This window comes from Cupressus sempervirens, chromosome 9 (assembly GCF_028749045.1).
Source record: "Cupressus sempervirens isolate cs-2001-9-10 chromosome 9, ASM2874904v1, whole genome shotgun sequence".
Taxonomy (NCBI): domain Eukaryota; kingdom Viridiplantae; phylum Streptophyta; class Pinopsida; order Cupressales; family Cupressaceae; genus Cupressus; species Cupressus sempervirens.
In genome coordinates, this window is record NC_143126.1 from 803,784,192 (window position 1) to 803,803,600 (window position 19,409).

The following is a 19,409-nucleotide window of genomic DNA, read 5'->3' on the forward strand; positions in this document are numbered from 1 at the left end:
TAAAACTTTTTCTGTGTAGCTATATTAGAAAAATCTATATAATGTTCTAAAGAATCCATATTATAGGTATTTATTACATCATTACTAGGACAATGCTATTGATTAGTATTATGTTGTACTTAAATCATGTAGGTGCACTTTCAGTACACCATTTAAAAAACTTTTAAAGTTTCCTCCCATAAAGAATTTCCCAAAAAATTGTTCCTAGTATGCTTAAAAAAGTTTCTATGAAGGATTGAATTATTTCTGGGTCCAGATATACAAATGTAGAAGCAAATAGAAGTCAAAGTTCATTTTTCCACCATGGAGAAGCACTTTTCTAATTATTTGCAATGGAGTAGTCAACTTGGGATTTTCCACCAAAGGAAAAATGAACCGTAGTGGAAAATTCATTTTCTACTGTGACTTTCGTAGTCATTTTCTAATTTTCCACAATGGAGTAGTCAACTTGGGATTTTCCACCAAAGGGAAAAAGCAGAGTGGAAAACTCATTTTCTGCTGCGCCTTTCGTAGTCATTTTCAGATTTTCCATTGGAGAAGCAAATGTTTCATTTTCCACAAAAGGGAGAAGCGTAGTGGAAAACTCATTTTCCACTACACCTTTCGCAGTCAAAGTTCAGTTTTCCACATGAAGAGAGAAAAGGAAAATATCAATCCATAATGAAGGTATATGGGGTCTAGCATTAAGATTACTCCAGAAAAATAATTTGTGAATCAATCCACATCAAAATTGTGCCCACTACATGGAAATGGAAAATTCATTTTTCACTGTGCCTTTCATAGTCAAAGTTCAATTTTCCACAAAAGGGAGAAGACCAAAATTAGATTTCCACTATAAGTATTCCAGAGAATTTCTCCCAAATTTTAGCAGAGAATTAACATTGTAAGCATGCAAGATAACATTTTTGCAGATTGAAGACATGGATTATAGAGCATTGAAAGAAGAATGGCTAGAAACTTTATTTTATTAATTCTGATTTTGTAGCAGTAATATAGAGCAAAATTCAAAAGTTCATATCTTTTGACTCATTGATTATTTTTCTGATCGCTCCAATCAAGATGAAGATAACTAAGTTTGAAAGAACATATCCAGATATGAGCTTGATCCAACAGTGGAATAAAAAGATATGTCCCACAAAAAATGACTCATTTTTACTTGGCAATAGTATTTATTTTGCTGTCCGCTCAACAAAGGAAAGAGTTTGATATTGTCATATTTAAATATCAATTGTTAAAATATAATTTAAATATGTTAATATCTATCATTATTAACTTTAAAAGTTAATAAGAATATCAATTTTCAAAAGGAAAGGATGAGAAGTCAAAGAGACAAGAACTAAAAAGTTACAGGAGGAAACCAAACAGTTGTTGGAGAATGTATTTATTGTAAAACCTTTTCATTTGCAAGGGTTCTTCTTTTCTGCAAGAGTAGGTATTGCTGGAGTAGAGGGGAGACAGTAGTTTATTTTCATGCATTTCATTTCCTATGTTTAAGGGATTTTGTATTTGGATTTTTGTAATGGATTTGGCAAAGGAATTGTGAGCAAATAAAGTCAGAGTATTTTTATTTGTGGTGTTCAATACAAAGAGGTTTTATTCTGAATTAGAGTATTTGGTTATCACTTTTTCTGATTATAAGCAATCAGAGCATGGTCATATTCAATTTTGAACACTTTCTTACATCTTGAGTCAAATGGCGAATGGGTTGTAAGTCAGAGTATTTTCAACTGTTGCTATTGCAAAGATTCAGACATTCAATCTTCTTTTCATTCCAGTTTCATTGTATTTATATTTACAACATTCATATTGCATTATCGGTATCAAGAAGTCATAGGAATTGTGGGTTCTTGGCATTGGCTAGATTTAGGAGTTAAAATCTACCTGAGTTAGTTCCGTCTGGGACTGGCTTGGTTTTCCCTATTTTGTTCTCAGGTTAAGAACGTACCCAATTAGTTTAGGAACAAACAAATTCATTGAATATCATTGATAAGGGAGCTGTACCTTTCAATTCAGAGGAAATCTATCAACCTCATGATAGATTATCCAACTGTTGGTATCAAATTTTTTCTCATAGGTTTAGGCATTTAAGAGTTGCATTGGAAAGAACAATATGTTTACCAATAGATTTTTGGCGACTCTGCTGGGGAAGCGGAAAAGAAGATTAGTGCTGAAGTTTTACTTCCTTAGTTTTTATTATTATGTCTACTTGCAAGAGATTGGTGACTCTGTTATTAAAAGACCATGCCCATTAAAGTTGTGAAAGGAAGAAGGCCAGATCCTTCTTTGATTGAACTTCATCAAACGCATGATCTAGTATTGCATAATCTTTTTGATACTTTTAGAGAAAGCATTAGCCATGGAAGAAAAATGAACTTGAGTATCAAAGAAGATCATGCACCAGTTGTGTTATGGAAAGGTGTCTGTGCCAGTTATCATAAAATGAAAGAGCTAGAAGAGTTATTATAGCACCATGAGCAAAGGGTGTTGTTGATAAGAAGTGAATTAAAGGTGGATGATGAAGTGGTGTCAGAAGTCTCACCTGATTTTGTTTCTTATAATTTTTCAATCTTGGGTGAGCAAGAAGTCCAACCAAGAAATAAAATCAAAAGGAAACCCACATTTGAAGAAATAAATGCTGAGAGTGATCCTAACCTACAATTCCTTTGGACTGCATTTAAACAAAGTATTGCTGAAGCTGAAAGAAAAGGATTAAATCCCTCAGAAGATCATCAATCCACTTTACTGTTAAAGTGTGTGATCCAAGGATATTTTAATGTTGAAGACCGAAGAAAAGGGAAGTATGTTTCAACAAGTTTACCTGGAGAAAAATCAGTAAAAGAAGAACCAATACCAGTGAATTTCTTGGTTCTTAGAGAACAAGAAATACCCCAACTTCCAGAGGCACAAATTTTAATGAATAGAGACACTTTTGGGGGTGACAAAGAAATGGTAAGTGAAATAGAAAATGAGGATTTACCCATGCTTTCCTTTTCTCCTATTGTTGAAAGTTTCAGATTTGAAGAGAATAATGAAGATCATTTTTTGCATACTATTTCTAGTTATGAAATATGGGTTAATGACTTTGACTCAAAAATCACACAATTAAACCTTGATAGCAATATCACAATTTGACTTGCTGTGGAAAAATACCTCCTACTTATGGATTGTATCTTATCAATCACTATTTTGAACATATATTATACATTTTATTAATGCTACCTATTTATGCATAGGCAATTATGGATTGGAGTGGCAGTTGCAGGAAAGCAGTCTTGGTTCATTTCATTATAAAAATAGTTCTTCTTTGGTTGGGTCATAATATTCAACTAACAACCTATGATCATTTTTTCCCATCGACATTCTGAACAATAGAAAATCATGTAGAATCTTTGTGTAAGTCACTTGACCTGATTTGAATGAAGTTCTTATGTAGTTGATTAGATTATCGTGTGTTGTTTTTTAATTGATTCTAAGTCTTTCTTATCTATTTTCAATATTAGTAGTTACATAGAGGGGATGCAGGGATATGCTGATAAAATTAAAAACATTTGGAAAATGCTTCTGTATAGTGAGTAGCTACCTCTGCTCTTTGAAGAGCTATCCTTGAGTTTTGTTTTGTGTTGCTGATGTCATAGACACACCTACACAACCATTTGTGGATCTTTTTCACAAGAAAATTTATCATATGCAAGGCTTCCTTAAATGCAGCACAACAGAAGATAGAATGAAGATATGAAAATGCTTCTTGTTCTAAAATGGCTGCATAGAGTGTTGGATCTGAGTAGCCCATCTACAATTTCATTTTTTTCACATGGGTTGTAGCAAATATAATTAAAAATTTGGGATAAATTTTTGGATGTTTGCTGGGAGACACAGTTCAATTTAGATAATATGAAAAGAAGATAACGAGTTGCAATCTTAAAGTCAATATATCAGATCAAAAGATCAAAGCTTGCTGTATAGAGAATGATTCTTTTCCTATGTCTATGTATATACATGAGAAAAGATGGGCAAAATTTATAGGAAATTACCATGAATTTTTCAAATTCTTTTCAATGGTATCTCCTTTGGGTACTTTACTTTGAGGGGTCTGCTACAAGTTTTGTATTTTTCCTCATGGTATTGATTCTATTTGTTGACACATAAGGCAGTGATCTACAATATAGTAGATAAAAGCATTTACCAGCTACACTTAATGCATTAAGAGAAGATTTACTGCAATTCAAGCGCATGCAATAATTTTAATGAGTTCTTTGATTTGAAGGGACATTTGACATTAGATATTTAGGTACTATCTTCCATCCTACCATATATCTTTGGTCTTGGCCTAAAAAATAAAAGAAGATCCAAACTACTTACCTAGATTTTGCTTCCAGGGACCAGCAAGAGAAACCAAAGATTTGATGAAGATCCACACTTATCAAATGTGTAACTTGTTTCCTCCAAAAAGAGCTTTGTTTCCTCATCTTGTGAAAAATTCTTTGTTGCTTCATGACCACAATCTTTGAAGTGAAAAAGAACTTGTTCGACATAGAGCGAATGCTTACCATCATGACAAGTGCTTTCACATAGGTGACCGCATTGGATAAGAGCCCTACAAGGCCATGTGCAAAATAGAGGATTGAAAGAAGATGCATCTTTAATGCACAGAACAAAAGGAGGGTCGCAAGGATGTCTTGGATAACAAAAATATATTTCCTCGCTGAAACAATCCCATTCTTTGAAATCTAACAAGTTGTGATTGCCACAGAAATATAGTGCTCCTCTTGCTTGCGATACAGAAATGCACAGCCTATTTTGCTTAGCTAGATATCCAATATTTCTATCATTGTTGGATCTTACGAGGGAGACAATCACAATGTTATTCTCTAAACCTTGAAACCCCAACAATAAAACATCAAATAACCACATTGACAATGAAATAGGGCATCGACCTTTTTCATTTTCAAAACAATATGAAGCCTGTGTTGGTCAAAATTTTGACCAACACAGGCATGGATTTTAAAACAAACATATTTTTCCTTGCATAGTGCAACCAATCTAAACCATTTTAATAGATGGTCAAAAATTTTGGTCAAAAATAGGGTAAAATGTACTAGTGTATAATAAGAGTCTTATTAAACTCATGTGCATGCATTCAAAACTAAACCAACAAATTTAGAAGTCGCTTTGTGTCAAGTCTAGGTGCTAGGGAAACATAATTTTAGAATCAATACCCAATGAATAAAGAAAATTGGTCAAATGTCTAGCAAGTAGACATATAATAGAAGTCACCAAAAATGTTACTAAAATTCTACACATGCTGGAATTTTACCTTAAATAGTAACATTGCTAAACAAAACATCTAGATCATTCATTTTCATTAACATTTCATAATTTTGCAATCATATAGAAATCATGAGCAAAATGAAGTACAATGTTCATTGTATAAATCATCAACTGGTATGTACAATTTTAAGTTTTACAAAGTATGGAATGAATGGAAAATGCTGAAAATAAAAAATCTCACACAAGCTGTGAGTCTAAGTACTGCCTTTTGTACATATTGAGAATAAGAAAAGCATAACACAAGAAGGTAGAGTTAGAGGTAACCAGTCATTACCTTTTTAGTGTTTGACTGGTTATATGATCTTCGATGCTACTCCTAGTCTAGCTCTTGATCTAACAGCTCCGGGTCTTCATTCTCTTGCATGGGAAAAAGTGGGGTTAGATCATGAAAGATCTAAGAAATGACTGATTACCTACAACTATGTACCCACACATGCAATATTTTTCCTATTCTGAATACATATAAAAAATAACAAAGTGTATTCTAAGTGCTAAAACAATAAAAAGAAAAAATGTAATGTTAAAGGGACATATTAATTCTGATATGAAACCTTTCATTATAATAAAGAGTAAGCATATTGATCTCATAAGGAATAGGTGCAAATCACAGAAGGGCAGTTTATGAGTGTCATGAGTCTGTGCTCGAACCTCATGAAATATTCTGTCAAATATCACAAAATGGGATAGTTTAGTACTCAATCAGTTGCTCCAAAATATGATGAAGAGTTTGCATAACTTCCTATAGGAAGGCTTAATGTGGAAAATGGAACTTTAATTATGAGTAAAGGAGGAGATCAAGTATTATTAAGTGCCTGGTTTCAATGCCACAGATGTAGCAACTGCGAAAGAATTTTTTTACCTTGGGTATAGTAGGGTCAACCATGAAAAATATGCAAACTTTCAAATGTTATGATCATCAAACCGATCCAAAGTTCATATTATTTGAATGTTCAAGTCCAGAAAAAGTAAGCCTACAAGGTAGAGAATCTTGGAAAACCATTGAAAGTGTATTTCCTATTTTATGAAAATTCCACTGAAGAGCAAAAGTTTGAAGCAAGTATACGCAGGGAGAACAATGCTTTTGAATCCCTAATCAAACAAAAATATATGATGATGATACCTGTTGCCCAAGATGGAAGATATCTAGGTCCAAGTGCACCTACAGAACCAATATCAGGTGTATCACAAAATGCATTAACCAAAAATGCAGGTGGATTTGGATTTTGGTAATTATGAGCACTTTTTAGAGGTCACAGTTTGAAAGCATATATAGGTCATTCAAAACAATGGGTTAACCAGTAGAGCGCATGGACATAATATTTTTGATTGTATATTAAAAAAATTAATGAAATATCATTTTGGGGTGCATGAACTAAAAGTCTTAGCATTAAGAAATAAGAGATCTTAAAAGATGAAATCAGCATGATATACAAGTCAATCTTATACAAGGCAAAAGAGAAAACATAACATTTCTAATAAGATGCTGTAATACTCTTTAGAAGGTTGGTTGTACCCACTTAGCTATTAGAGCAGTTTGTGTGGCTATTTCTGGTGTCAATCATGTAAGCAACCAGTATCGAATGTGCTAATGGCTTAGGTAAAGTGCAATTATATGTCCACAATGATGCTGTTGCAACTTTGGCAAGTGGAACATCAGGCAAGCTTTATGGTTGTGTTCTCATTTCAAAACTAGATCAATAGCATATGGATTTACTAAAGATGGTAGGGAAGCTACAACAGCTGTTGTAGGTTCAATTTTGCGTGATTGGGGCAGTGGTTATGGAATTTTTGCTCAAGCTCTAAGTACAGTGGTAAGGGCACATGATGGTCATGGACAACCTACATCACTCAGTCTTGCAATTCTACAAAAGCTAAATTTATCCACCCCTGATGAAGTGATTGGATGGACTCATTTAGATCCTTCTTGGGCTTGTATAGCTGCACTTGTTTTAGTGGTAAAGGCTTGTACTACGGTAGGGGATGAAGTCGCAAAAAAGTTTTGTCTTAAAGCCATCTAGGAGCTTGCTGAAAGTATAAGAGCTATTGTTCAGAGACTAAATTTGGTGGGAAAGATGGAAGTTAGCCTTTTCCACTTGTCATAGTTGGTGGCATCCTTAAAATTGACAATGGATGGGATATTGGAAAAGAACTTATTAGATACATCTCTAAGGATTTTCTAGGTATTCTTCCCATTCAACCCAAGTTTGAAGACCAACAAGCTTCAAAAAATAATTTAATGGCTGCCAACATAGAACCCCGAAGAAAAAAAATGACAAATACTTCAAATATAAGCTTCATATTTACAACAATATGTTTCAATGGTGCCATCAACAATGAATAAAAAATCTCGACATAACAATGGAAGCAAAAAGAAATCATTAAACCTTACCTTCGCTATAGAAGAAACAAAAAAATATCAAATGCTTCAATATACCTTTCTACCATATTCAAATGGTGGCTTCGAAGTTTTGTTGCTCTTTATCCTAAAAAATCAGTGAGTATGCATGGTGGCGCTTAAAGAACCAGCAAAATCATCATGGAACCTTTGTTTTTTCCTCTCAACCTCTCGAGACTTCTAATATGGAAATGTGAAAAATGAAATTGTTTTAGGGTTGCAAAGGGATTTATCATGCCCTGTTTCATTTTTCATAATTTTTGAAATCTGCCTGCCTTTGGTGGGTTTTTTTTTTTGTATGTTCAGTATTTGATGTCATGAGGGGGTGGTTTTCCTTAGGTTTGTGTTTAATTCTTTCCCTAGGTTTGTGTTTCAATGTTTCCAAAACCTTTTTGTTTTTCTATTCTTTTAAACATTGTAAAATAATATTTGCTAAAATAACATTTTATAAGTTATTTTACGCTTTATTATTATTATAAGAATACAAATTGTAGAAGTTGAGAAAACTAACTTCATAGATCCTCAAGAACACCTGCATGCAATTATCTTGCAATGAAGAGAAGCCAAAAAATGAAAAATCAGAGCTTAGAAGTTCTCAATAATATGAGAGAAAAAAATGTATTCTAAGTTATGGAAACAAAATACAAAAGTTCAACCTTTTAAGGTGAACAAAACGCTAAAGGAAAGAAAGCTAGGTTTGTGCAATATAATTAACATAAAATATTAATTATATGCACCTAAGAGAGCTAAAGAAACTAGAGTAATAAATGAATTACTCTAACACCCCCCCTTAAGTGAAGCTTAGGAGGAAGCTAACCTAGCAAAGCTATGAAAGTAGGAAAATGGGTCCCGACAATAAGGCTTGATCAGGTACCCAATACAAGAAAATCTCTATAAACTGGAGACAAAGGAGAAAACCCAGTGGGAAAAACCCCTCTCCAAAAAGAGATAGAACAAATATGCTGAAAAAAACATGAAGGAAGGAAGGCCTCAAGAGGACCCCCCAAGGACAACTTCCGTAATCCCAAGCATAGACCATAACTGAAGATAGCGAGGTGATGCAAATGACTTGGTGAAGATGTTAGCAAGCTGTGCATTAATGGAAATGTACTCCAAAGATATAACACCATCTTGGATCAAATGATAAATGAAATGCATATGAAGCTCAATGTTTTTAGTGTGTTGATGCTCCACCAGGTTGTGGGAAATATGAATAGCACTCTGATTATTGCACCACAGAACAATAGGACGATTAGGAGGAAAACCAAACTTAGTCATCAACTATTGAAGCCATAAAATGTTTTGACTAGCAAGCACCATGGCTCGATACTCAGCCTCTGTAGATGAAAGTGTGTGAGCCTTCTACTTCTTGCATGACCATGTGATAAGACCAGAGCCAAGATAGAAAGTAAATCCAGAAGTAGACTTTCAATCATCAACATCACCAACCCAATCCAAGTTAGTGTAGCCAACAATGTGAGGATGTCCTGCTAAGTAATGAATGCCATACATCAAGGTGCCCTAAATATATCTTAAAATATGCTTGGTAGCTTTCCAATGAATCTCATGAGGATCATGTGAGAACTAAGAGACAAGACCCACTACAAAGGAGAGATCAAGATGAGTGTGTGTCAAGTACAACAAGCTGCCAACCAACTACCGATACAATGTGGGATCCACTGAAGGTGAAGTGCAAGAGGTAGACAAAGTAACACCTGACTGAAAAGGTGTAGGAGCAGTTTTGCAATCAAGCATGTCAAAGCATCAAAGCATGTCAAGAGAATACTTTTGCTAGTAAACAAAGATTCCAGCAGGGGATTAAACAATTTGGAGACCAAGAAAATAGTGTAGTAGGCCAAGATCAGTCATCTCAAACTATGCCATCAATGCTCTTTGAACATCCTTAATCATAGAGGATGAACTACCTGTGAGAAGAACATCATCAACATATAGCACAAGGATCAAAACCTCACCCTCAAGATGCTGAATGTAGACTGTAGGATCAGAATGGCATCAGGTGAAGCCTGTAGAAAGAAAAAAAGAGTCCATCTTCTCATACCAAGCCCAAGGGGCCTATTTGAGACCATACAATGAGCATTGAAGTTTGCAAACGAAGGTGGTATCCTGCAAAAATCCCTAAGGCTGCTCCGTGTAAATCTCCTTAGTAAGATCACCATGTAAGAATGCACTCTTCACATCCATTTGAAAAAGGGGCCATCCCTATGAAGTTGCAAGGGATAAGACAAGGAAAATAGAGTTCATCTTGGTGACAGAGGAAAATGTCTCAGTGTAATCAATACCCTCAACCTGTGAGAAACCCTTCACAAAAAGATAGGCCTTGCGCTTATCAATGGAACCATCAGCAACAAACTTAGTATGATACAACAACTTGCATCGCACAACCTTTCTTCCCTTAGGAAGAGAAGAAAGATCCCAAGTATGATTCATCATCAAACAAGAATACTCCTCCTCCATTGCATTGTACCACTAAGGATGTCCTGTTGCTTTTGCAAAAGCCTGAGGATCATCACAAATAGCATGAATGAGAAGACTAGAACCTACAGTATATGAACGGGTGCGACGGGAAGTGGTAGGGTCACCAGCTAGTGATCTTATAGCCTCAACTGTAGCTCGAGCCCATTTAGGCATCTAGGGAGGATCCTATGGTGGAGGTAAATGGGGATCAACATAATCATCATCCTAATCATCTAGAAAAGAAATTGGAAAGGATGAGGGAGTGGTGGTAAGTGAAGTAGACTCTGGATGCAGGGTATCTACTGCAGGAAGGTGCTAACTAGACATCCCGTCAAAATAGGACCTCTTTGGAATCAAGATCAAACAACCTGTAGGCCTTAACATCCTTGTAGTAGCCAAAAAAAATGAGGTGTTAGCTCTTCTACTCCATTGCTCTCCTCTAAGCATCTAGTATAAATGCCCATACTTCACTACCAAAAACTCAGAATGAAGAAACATCAGGCTTGACACGAGACCAAGCCTCCTTAGGAGTCATATTTTGAACTGCCTTGTGAGGCATCTAATTTTGAATGTAGTTGGCACAATTGACTACCCTAGCCCAAAAACATGAATCAATGGACTTGGACTAAATCATATAGTTAGCCATCTCCTAAAGGGTTTTGTTCTTCCTCTCGGCCACACCATTTTGCTGAGGGGTGTAGGGCACTAAAAACTGATGCTAAAGACCATGTTTAGAGTAAAAATCCCTGAAATCTTGGTTCACATACTCCCCCCCATTATCTATGTGTATCTACCAAATAGAAAGACCAGGGACCTTCTCAAAAAATGTTTTGAAGACTCAAAATGAATTAAAGACATCAGACTTGTACTTCAAAAGGTACACCCATGCAAGTCTGGAGAAGTCATCAATGAAAGTAAGCACATATCTGGCAACTAAAAAAGAAGGAGTGGGAAATGACATGAGGTCACTAAGAGTCAACTCCAGTGGTGCCAAAGCACAAGTGGCTCATCCATGTGGAAAAAGATCCCTATGTTTTTTGCCAAGAGCACAACCTTGACAAACACCATCTATACAGGAAATCTGTGGAAGCCCAAGAACAACTGCCTATGTGCTCATCTGCTGAAGATATTTGTAATTGACATGGCCAAAATGCTCATGCCAAAGTCTACTTACTAAATTTTCATGTGCAACAAGACATGAACCTGTGTCATCAAAAGACTCAAATCCATCAAATCTGTAGAGGTGAGATGTAGAATCAACACTCTTGGTAGCCACAATCATCTCATAATCATGTAAGTCCTGGATAACCACATCATGTGGTGAGAATTCAACTGTCTTACTAGAGCCAGAGTGGAAAATCTGATAGATAAACAATAGGTTCATCAAAATGTCAAGGACATGAAGAACATCCTGAAGAGAGCCCCTAGCTAATGCAATAGAACCAGAACCCATAATGGAAAGATGTGATGAGTTCCCAATAGCAATCTAGGAAGAAGGAAAAGGGGCAAGAGAGGTGACCAGCTGTTGAGTATTTTTCATATGGTGAGAGGCACCAAAATCAAGAATCCAAGTAGGCCCAAAAGTCATAGCTCATGTAGTAAGAGCGTGACCTTTCCCTGCAAGGGGGGATGCAGACTTAGGAGCTGAAATGTGATGCTCTTGCATGGCTTCCTCTAAAGCCTCCAAACATTTCTAAAACCTAGAAATAGGATGTCCATCCTTTCCACAAAAATTGTAGGTCTCAGTTGATTTCTTCTTAGTCTTGGAGGTAGACTCAGTAGACTTCAAAGTAGATTTACCCTTGGAAGGGTTAGCTAGAGGTTTGGCATCAGTTTTTGGTGTATTTTTCTTCGATTTGGCTTTTTGTTTTGGTTTCCCCTAAGAAGTCTGAGAAACCAATGCTTGGTTGAAAGAGCTAGAGGTATCTACTTGTTGGATCTTAGCCTGTTCTTGTGTCAATTGATCACAAAATGTCTCAAATGAGGGCATCTAATGTCTGTTACCTAAGGCATCAATGGTGGAGTAGAAAGTGGAAGAAAAGATCTAATACTATCCTTGCAACTTTGAGAGTATCAAAAAAATACACTCATCATCAGTTTTGTTTTTACCACATCCCTGCAAGACTATACACAGAGATTTGAACTTCATCAAGAAGTCTTCAATAGTGGGAAAGCTAGTTGGTGTCAAAGAATTCAACTCTGCATCAAGCTATAGTGCCCAAAACTCATTCACTCTGCCAAACAACATGTGGAATTTGGTCCAAATAGCCAGTAGAGTGGTCAAACCATCCAAATGAAATAGTAGACTATCGGAGATGTTTAATGCAATCAGTCCCATGGTTTCATCCATTTTGTTTCTGTGCTGAAGAACCTCAAAAGGGAATTGCACAATAGGTTGGTTCGCATCTAGGCAGGACCATAAGCCTTTAGACATGAGAAGCTTGGTCATTTGTGTCTTCTAGGTGTGATAGTTGTGCGGCATGAGCTGAATGACAGAATGATCCAACATTGAGAGAAAGAAAAAATGAAAGTAGAAGGGTCTAATTTTGAAGCAAATTACAGAATAGAAAATGCTCCCCCCCACAATGAATAAAAATATCCCCCAAAACTAAAGCAACAATGGAAAAACACAAAAATTGAGAAAAGAACCTGCAATTCAGATGCAGAGAAGAGGAAAACAAAATTCTCTACTTCAATGCCAAATTTGGAAGCATAAACAAACTCAGAATCAAATGAAACTTGTACCATTTTCTCCATCTCTGAGTCAACTTTCTGACACTTCTTTCGGATCACAAAAATATGTTTGTATGCTCAAGTTATGAGCAAAAAATTCACTGCAGGTCCAAAAGAGGACCTCATTGGAAAATTACAGACATCGTCCTAAATTTGACGCCTGTATGACTATCACAGACCATCATCAAAAAAAATCTGTCTGCTAGAAAGATGATGTCATCAGTCTAAATAATGACATCAATAGTTAGAATTATGACATCAGTAGGGGCTAGGCTAGGCTGATGTCAACTGCGAGAAAGTGATGTAAGCCGACAGAATGATTATGTCAACTGATGGTTTGCTGACGTAGGCATGATAGAAAGTGACATCAGGTTGATGTCATATGTCAAAGTGGCAAGTTGGCTAGGACCGCCTATGGCGGTGGCACCCAAGAGGAGAACTTGGTGGTGCCGCTAGCTGGAGCTAGGCGAAGGTGGCACTTGGGTAGTCGGCTAGTGGTGGTGGGGCGTTGGCCACACCGATGTTGCTGTACTAGCTGCGGCTGAGTGCAGGTGGTGCTTCAATGGCTGTAGGGTGGTGCCAAGGTGGCTCATGGGTGGAGCACCCAAAAATAATAGTTTTGTAATTTTTCAAAAAAAAAATTTGAACCCTGTGTCCGTACGACCATACCAGGGGGGCCAAATTTTTTTTTCCAAAATGCCCTGTAGTTGAAAACAAAAAGTTTTATATGTTTTTTGACTACAAATGGCCTTCCGGATCCAATTGTGTTGTCTGTTTGGGCCCAAAGTGCCCCAAAAATTTGCCCTGCACTCTTTTGAAGAATTTTTTTTTGAAAAAGCTAGGGTTTCTGACTTTGAATCGTAGCTTCAAGAATCTTTAGACAATGAAGCAGTAGGTCCAGTTTGATACCATGTAGAAGTTGAGAAAACCAACTTCACAGATCCTCAAGAACACCTAAATGCAAATATCTTGCAATGAAGAGAAGCCAAAAAATGGAAAAAGAAGAGCTTAGAAGTTCTCAAGAATGTGAGAGTGAAAAATGTATTCTAAGTTATGAAAACAAAATACAAAAGTTCAACTTTTTAAGGTGAACAAAAACCTAAAGGAAAGAAAGCTAGGTTTGCACATTATAATTAACATAAAATATTAATTATATGCACCTAAGAGAGCTAAAGAAACTAGAGTAATAAATGACTTACTCTAACACAAATATTTATAAACAGTCATAACTCCATGCTTATTTGTGAAAGGTGACATTTGTCATAAGATGGAGTTGTCATTATGAGCTTGTTAGAAGTAATTTGGAAACATATGGAGGGAATATAGGGTTGTGGGTCAAATTTGACTTTGCTAAGTCAGTTTGGGAGTCTTTATGACTAGTTAGAGAATTTTATGGATAGTTGACAATGAGTCATAGGGTTCCTAATGACTTAGTGGAGTTTTGTCAGAGATAGGTCTTTAATTCATGAGTCATTAAGTCCTTATTTCTAGGCTATCTTTCTGTATTCGACCCAAGAGTTGGGCATGGTATTTAGTGGGCTTTTGAACTCATTTTTAGGAGTTCTGATAATGTAGAAAAGGTTTTTGTGAGTACTTTTGAGTCTTTAGCTTTTATTTGCAGAAGTTTATAATTCATTTTGGAAGTTTAATATAGGTGACAATAGTTGTGTTTATGTTATTTGTGTCAATTTTTTAACCTTCTTTCTTTATGCAATTTTGTGTGTAGTGATAGGGATATCTGATAAAGAAATTAGTGAACTATTATTATTCCTTGTTATTTTGTCTCATTCAAGCACCTGGTTGTAAAGGAGTAAGTTTATTTGTAGGTTGTAATCTATGTTTTAGAAAAGTGAAACTGATAAAAGAGAGGCATTTTTATTCCTCCTTTTGCAAGTTCATTCTTCAGACCTTATTAAAAATTATTTATGGAAATCTTTACAGAAAAGAAGTGTTTTTTGTATCTGCTCAAGTAACTAAGTAATTCTTCTTTGCCACTTGTACCCAAACTTTCATATCAATTTTGGTGTATCACCCATCTCTTAGTTTAATTTGTAGGTTTTTAGGTTTATTTTTAGTAATTTCTACCCTTATTCCCACAAGTTTAGATTAGGTTCATGGAAATTTCACTAAATATTTAATAAAAGCCAGCCTAGAAATTAGAGGTTTCACTTCACCAAATGTCTCACCAAGAAGTGATTCGCATGTTATGCTAGAATTACTAAACTATTTCAGTTCAGTACTGGGTGCAAGTTCTGGCACTTAACAAGACTCTCATTCTAAAATATGATATTCACTGATCTAGCACTAGGGACAAGGAAGAAAGAGACCAAATGAGCAATAAAAAACCAAATTGAACTACTAATGGCCAACTAGAGTGTAGAAAAATGCAGCACACATTTCATAATTCCATGACAAAACATTTCTTCAAATTTGCAAAGCAAACCAAGACCACCAAAAATAATAAACAAATGGGATTTATTGGCTGATAGGGAAAGCATAATTGATTTTACATGCAGTGATCTAAATCGAGATTTTTCACAATGTTTGTCATCTAGGTAAATATGGAGAATCAAATCTTCATCGATCTAGGGTTCAAGACTAACTTGGGCTTGAGAATCAACCTACAAAACCAAAGCACTTATTCCTCTATTAGCATCACCTCCTCTTTGTAAAAGTTATAAAAAGAAGAAAAGACCTTAAGAAAAATTATAGATAGAAAACAATGCTAGAAGAAAGAAAAAAATTGCAAAATAGGACATATGCAGACTCAAATCTCAAATCTTGTAGGCATATGCAAAGTCCCTCGCTAGATAGCAGTTCTCAGATCCTTAATTTGGCTAAGAGAAAATTTTGATTCAAGAAAGGATCCACTAAAAAAGCCATAAACTATAGAAGCCCATTGGTAAATAGATTTAAATTCATAGATGGGTTGTAATTGGCAGCTGTTGGTCAACCCTAAACCACCAAATGTACAACTGTCAGTCACCAACTAAATGGTCAATCCCTATTCAACACCTTTGAGTTAGATAACATTTGAGTTAGTTAACCACTATCTATTTGATGCTATAATTAATAGACATCTTATGGTATCCACATGTAGCTAGGAGGGACAACTGCAATTTCGATGGTTGCCAGGATTTTATCAAAAGTTGTCACTCTAACACCTTGAAAATTAGACACAACATGGGGACAATGTGGGATGATGCATGGGGATGCATGGTATGTATGGTAGGGGATCCGTATGGTAGTATGGTTGTCTTAGGCATGAATAGATCATTTGGAGATTAGACAGTGCACACCCTAAAGGACTAAGAGAAAACAAAATAATTGATATTTTGTAATTTCTCTAAGTTGGTCCTTTTATGGTGGATCTTCATTAAGAAAGTTATTTTGGGAAATCTTGCTTCTTCAAAAAACTCATAATGTTATTCACTTGTAAGTAGTCATCCTAATATCTATGAATATCTTTATAAGCCACCCACTCTTTGATAAAATGTCACTTGGTTTCAACCACCCCTTTATTGCATAAGTTGTATGTTCTTTCCTCCCATGCCTCTTTGGGGATTTTCCATATACTTGTTTCACATCTCAAATGGGAGGGTTGTTCCTCAATTGTGCAATTAGGATCTTAACCTTTCTGATAATTGAGGATCTTAAATAACCATTATCGTCATGTCTCCAAGTAGGGTTAAACTCTTTGACATAATAAATTTTCCCTCCTTGCTTGATTTCTCTACATGAAAACCCTACCTTTCTCTAACACCCACATTTTTATCTCAATATTAGTCCTTGAACACTCCTTGATATTTATGTTCCATGTGTTCAATCACTTGCTATTTTTTTTTTTCCATTTTCTTTTATTTTCTGTGGTTCAACTCTTAGCAAGTGAGTAACAATAGACACCACAATAAAAAACATACCCACCTTTGCCAGAAGTATTTGTAAGGGAGTATAGAATTGACCTTGAAATTACTAGAAATAAGATGCTTTTGGGTTCTATCTATCACTATTTGTAATTTGATACATTACCCCCTCCCCTACCCCACAAAAGCTTTACATCCACAACCACCAAAAGGCCAAAGAGAATCTTTGTAGTCTTCCAATCCCATAATTGATGTCATTATAACTTTTATTTTAAATTCTAATTTTTCAATAAATATTTTTAGTAACAAATTGAATAAGATATATCTAGTGCAGACAATTTTATTTGTAAAATTTGATACCAATTTAAAATATTTCATAGTTTTAAACCATCTCCATTTTAATAAATGTCTTTTGGTGTCCTTAAAAATGAATTGACCCAAATAAGATTATTTTTCAAATGCTTTGAAATGCTTTAAATATGCAATAGATTTGTATCTTTTTCATTTTTATATTTAATAAATTATAGAGCATTATAGGTAGCCATCCAACTAAACCTCATGAAATATAAGGAGAATTCTATTTAAAATAAGTGTTCTTTTGGTAAGATATATATTTTTAGTTTTTTATATAGATGCTTTTGTATATATTTGTTTGTTGTATATTAGTTATCAATTAATGTATTTATTGATGTAAATTTATTTATTTTATTGATCAAGCATTATCATATAGAGCTAAATAATTCAAGTAATAAGTTTATATTTTTAATTATTTTAATTTTGAATTAGGGTTAGACTTAGGGTTGTTAAGGTTAAGAGTTAGAGTTCAATTATAGTTACAAGACAAAACATTACTTGGTTAGGGTTTGAATTAGGTTATGGTTAAAATTATATTGGGATTAAGGTTATAATTCAATTAGGGTTATAATTTGATTAGAGTTACAATTAGGGTTAGGGTAAAAATAGAGCTATCATATAATTAGGGTTAGGTTTAGGTGTAACAACTTCCTTCAATTGGTACAATATTTTTACCTAACATATATCTTTAACTTAATCAACAATCATCTTCTTTTTATTTTTGTTGGTAAACAAATTTCTCACTAAGATTGTTTCTTTGAAAGTGACCATGTTCACCTTGTGAGAAGTGTCTATTGTGCCAACAATTGGAGAAATTATGAGCATAAAGTGATTTGTCACAATTTACCTCTACATTTGAGAGGGGCATCTCCCTTGCATGATGGGGTTTTTTTTTTTTTTTGTGTACTTTTAACCAATAAGTATGAAAAGGAAAAAAAATAACAAACTAAGAAAGAATGAATAAAAATAACCCTATAGAAAACATATGAATACCAATAGGATTTTGTATACCAAATAATGATTACAAAGGGGGTTTTCATGATAAAATATATTTCTCCAATATGCAATGACAATGAAAGAAGTACATCAAACTGTTAGAATTACAATAGGAAAGGTAAACTTCTTGGTGGTGGGGGGGGGGGGGGGGGGGAAGGGGGGTGAATGAGTAGTTTAAACTTTGATCCTTAAAACATTCAACACACATCCATCTCATACATTCAATAAGTAAACTGAAATACCATGTAAAGCATGTACACCTAAAACATGTAAACAAGTAAACATTCACACATATATGACACCACATATGATTACCCAGAAACCCAAAAATCTTCACTACTACAGTAATAAAGTGTATCTAATGAAGATTACAATGTTTTGATCATGAGACATGATCCACCTTGTGAAATTTTTGCCCTATTAAAGGCTTACAAAGACTATTAGGTCTCACCCTATTAAAGGATTTCAACACCCTGTTAGAAGTCTGCCTTGTTAAAGGAATTCAACTCATAATTAAGTAAACACCTTGTTAGAGGATTTCAATATAGCCTGTTAGGACTACTCTGTTAAGAGATTTAACTTATTCACCTATTAGAATGATATAGAATTGATCTTGCAGTTAGAACTTTATTTCTTGATGAAAGATCACCTCTATACTGATGTATTCTTGATCCTTCTTGACCAGATGTCTCTTTCCTGTATATTATCTTCTTCCTTTGTTCTCCTTTAATTGATACTACAATGTAATCTCAAATCATAACTCCTTAGCTAGCATGAATTCTTTGTCTATGCATGCAAACTTATCTCTTCACTCCTTCCACACTTGTTTGATAGTTTAGGGTTTGTCCTCCTTAAGAATACTTAGGTGACTTAGGGTTAGGTATGAATCAATGGTTGTGATTCATCCATTTTTCCACTTAATCCTTCCCTTTATCTGATTGGCTACATGTAATGCATTGGAAATTCAACTTAAGATTCATCCTTATATCCAAAGTATCATAATTAATCTTTAAGCTAGCTCAAAAATGATTTACATAGTTGTTTGAGCCATTACAAACAATTATGACAAAACTGTCTTATTCGACATCTTAAGTCTTTGATGCTTGGTATATACTGGTCTCTATACTGTGACTCAACATTTGTATCACTCAGAATAGTCTACTCACTTGGCTCTTGAATCACTTGGCATACACTATTTGCTTGGCACTTGAGTGACTTGGTACATGTGTGGTTCGACACACACTATGGACTCGACATGCTCTATT

The 19,409-nt window shown here is 34.9% G+C and overlaps 1 pseudogene; it reads left to right on the forward strand.

The window, feature by feature from the left end:
• Positions 1–6,441: 6,441 nt before the first annotated feature.
• On the forward strand, positions 6,442–7,669 carry LOC149541141 (uncharacterized; annotated as a pseudogene).
• Positions 7,670–19,409: the final 11,740 nt, after the last annotated feature.